Source organism: Centroberyx affinis, unplaced genomic scaffold, assembly GCF_046629955.1.
Source record: "Centroberyx affinis isolate AG114_WGS23_722 - 3 ecotype Tasmania unplaced genomic scaffold, CSIRO-AGI_Caff_v1 ptg003494l_1, whole genome shotgun sequence".
NCBI lineage: Eukaryota > Metazoa > Chordata > Actinopteri > Beryciformes > Berycidae > Centroberyx > Centroberyx affinis.
In genome coordinates this window covers 75,001-78,983 of record NW_027281449.1, presented here as the reverse complement: position 1 = coordinate 78,983, position 3,983 = coordinate 75,001, and positions in this window count along the sequence as shown.

Here is a 3,983-nt window from a genome sequence, read left to right as displayed (position 1 = left end):
CCTGTTCATGTAATAAATTGCTGAATAATGCAGTAACATCCCTTTATTACATTACCCGGCGACTGTTGCCTCATAAGGAGGGGCAAATTTCCAATTGATGATGTAATAATAACTCTTACATTATTAGTCAATATTAGTACATCATCAGTTAAAAATATGTGATAAATGTAATAACTAAAATGTAATAAAACCTGTTGACATAATAAATTCCCATTATATCCCAGATGACATCACATTATTTCATTAACCAGCCATTATTACTTCATAAGGTAACATGTTTTCAAGTGATGATGTCATAATAATATTAACTAACAATGTAATAACTTGAGTTCTTACATTCATCTTATTCTTACACATTCTATACATTTTTAGCTAATAGCATTGTGACATCATCATTTAAATGTATGTTACAGCCCTTGTGAAGTTATAATTGGCAGTTAATGTAATAAAGTGATGTTATGATGTTATCTGGCAATGAATTACATCAGCAGGTTTAATTACACGTTTCACCTATTTAAAGGGCCATTTTTATTTGACTTTGACAAGTTATTAGATTATCTGACAGTTATTACATTATCAGTTACAATAGAGATGAGCCTTTAGTGCAAAGTGGGGAACAACTTAGGATGGAAAGTTTTAAGATCTTGGAGTAAAAATAGATACTAGATATAAGAAAGATTATCACTCGTTGGTAAACATGACGCTGTTGTCATGTGGAACCCTGGTGACTCTGCGGGTTGAGACAAACTCTTCCATCCTTGGGCTTATAAAAACCTTTCAAACCTGATCGGACAGAAGAAAAAAAGCATGTTGCTCATAAAACCAGCCGGCTTTTCACTTTTCACCCAACAGCGACGATCAAATGGACTGAATATCTGAAATCTGCACATGAGAACATGAAATTTCCGCACCGGCTAATGCAGTCGGACATGCATGAAGATGTACGGCCATAAAGTACATGCATACTGCAGGCCTTCATGTGATATGGCACTAATGGGGACATGGACCCATTACATCACTAAATAACCCAATGAAACCATCAGACACCTTTAACAAACAGCCTGTGCAGGATTTTCTCCTCTCCTCTCTCTGTTCTCTGGCCTCTGGAGCCTGTTTTTATCTTCTATTTATTTATAATGCATTGTTTCCTCTCTCCGCTGCTTTTGATGTGAACCAGAACTGCCAGAACTTTTTCATTACTTTTTCTTTTTTTTTCTTTTTTTAAGATTTCCCAAGTCTCACAACTTCCAATTTTGACTAATTGAAACCACAAAGCTACTGTTTATAATGCTGACGGTCAGCTTTATTTTTTTTTTTTTTTTCCCTGCTGGTGATAAAATAATCATCACTGCTAATTTCAAAATGATTTATTACTAAGAGAGTCTTGTCTTTGTGACTGTTCAGTTATTATACAGCCAGTAAATGGAAGAAGAGAGACTGACAGAAAGAGAGAGCGTAATGGAGATAATAGGAGAGAGAGAGAAAGAGAGAGAGTTATTATTCTTATTGCTATTATTACCATTATTCTAATTGTTTCTTTTGATTTTTATTTGACATTTTTATCATCTTTATTATTATTACTGTTGTCATTATTGATCACTACCAAAGCTTTGGCAATATATTCTGAATTGTCCTTGCTCATTGAATTTAACTGAATTTAATTGAGAGAGAGAGAGAGAGAGAGAGAGAGAGAGAGAGAGAGAGAGGGAGACAGAAAGAGAAAGAGAGAGAGAGAGGGAGATAGACAGAAAGAGAGAGACAAAGAGATAGAGACAGATAATGAGAGAGAGAGAGAGAGAGAGAGAGATAGAGATCGACTGGGCAGGAGGATTAGATTCTGAGAATTCTGACTGGAACATTCTGTTTGCCTTTTATTCTGAGTCATAAACAATAAGAGAGGAGATGTTTCACCATGAAAAAGAAAAGCGCTGGCAAGGCTGCAGAGTGGCAAGAGGAGAAAAAAAAAACTGTTGGAAAATGAGAGAGAGAAAGAGAGAGGGAGAGGGGAGAGAGAGAGAGAGAGAGAGATGGATGCAGGATCCTGAAAAGAAGCAACATATTAATACACAACGCCTGGTACAGTGGAATAATACCACTGGATACTGCTGTGTGTGTGTGTGTGTGTGTGTGTGTGTGTGTGTGAGTGTGTGTGTGAGTGTCTGTGTACATACATGTGTTTAATGTCTGTGCATATGTGCATGTGTGTACTTATTTGAATATATGCATGTGTGTGTATGTATTTCTGTATATTTGCATGCATCTGTGTGTTTGTGTTGTGCACATGCATGTTTTGACTATGTGCGTGTGTGTGTGTGTGTGTGTGTGTGTGTGTGTGTGTGTGTTTTCACATATGCCCTCAGCACTTCTCTTGAGTGTCTTTTCATCTACATGCATCTGTGTGTGTTTGCGTGCGTGCATGCATGTGTGGGCATTGGTGTGCACGCATGCTTTTAAGCGTGCACGTGTGTCTGTGTGTGTGTGTGTGTGTGCGTGTGTGTGTGTGTGTGTGTGTGTGTGTGCTGCACTCTGACTTGGAACATGCATATGTGAGTGTCCTCTTTGTCTGGGTATTTGCATGCAACTGTGTGCTTGTGTGCCATGTACGCTTTAATGTGAGCATGCAGCTTTCCTGTGTGTGTGTGTGTGTGAGAGGGAGAGGGAGCTAGAGAGAGAGAGTGTGTGTGTGTGTGTGTGTGTGTGTGTGTGTGTGTGTGCGCGCGCGCTGTATCCTGAATTATGAACACGTGACTGGGCTGAGCATGATGCATCCAGCCAGAAATCCCTCAGGTCGTTGTGGAGCTGAAGTGTTACTACAGAGCCACAGTTAGAGAGAACCAACTGCAGAGAGATGGAAAAGACATGGGAAATAATAATAGAATCCATATGCATGTGTTCGGTTTGATTTAGATTTATTTTAGCAAAGAGAAGCATCGCTCAGGGGGTAGAGCATACTAAAAAATCTCTGCAGTCACGGGTCTTTGGATAAAATCCTTCTTCACTTCTTAAATCTTAAATATAACAGCACCAAACACATGAAAAAATTACAACGGGTCAAAAAATGGACACTAATGGATAAAAATTGCCCAAAACAACAATTATGAAGAAGGCGGTGGTGCTGCAGTTGTAGCGGAGCGGGTCAGGAGCCGGGTCCCGCCGGCCCACGCAGGCTGAAGCCTGTACGCACTCGCTGAACTGTGAGGTGCTGCGGATAAAAAGCGTCTGGCAAATGTTATGCTATTATTTTATTAATTACTATAAAGGCAATTCTTAACGGTTCCGGTCGCAGATGCCTGACACACACGGAGGCAGAGGAAGAGAAGAAGATCAAATACAAAAGTAGAAGGCGCTTGGAGTTCTCAAATTCTCTAATTTCCTTTACACCCAAGTACATCGTTGCTATCACTTAAATTTGAAGTTAAATTCATTTCTTGACCCTGCAAATATATCCTTAGGAGTTGGAAAACAGTCTCTACCTCTGTTAGTTTCAGAGTTATGGCTAAAAAGCGATAACCGTCATGGTGGAAATCCCAGATTCGGATCATCACCAATATCGAATCAATTGTTCCTTGGCCCAAGTCCGATCTGTCCACCAAATTTCATGTGAATCCCTTCATACGTTTTTAAAATATCCTGCTGACAGACAGACAGAGTCAAACTAACAGATGAAAACAGAACCTCTTTGTTAAAAATAGGAAGTACAAGAAAATATATGAGAAAAGATAAGAGAGTATAAATGTATAGAAGCTTAAACAGGCAACCAAACCAAAGTAGAGACAGAGCAACAACATTAGCCACTTGATATTTCCCAGACATTAACATTTGATTAGATTTGACTTATTTACTTGATGCCTTTAAGCACAAATCAGATTCTTGATGGCAGTCCTCATGATTTAAAGATGCCAGACAGTTTTTTTTAGTTACATCCAAATCTCAAACTCCAGTGGGAATATTACGGATTTGATTTCCAGCCGTCAAATTTCTCC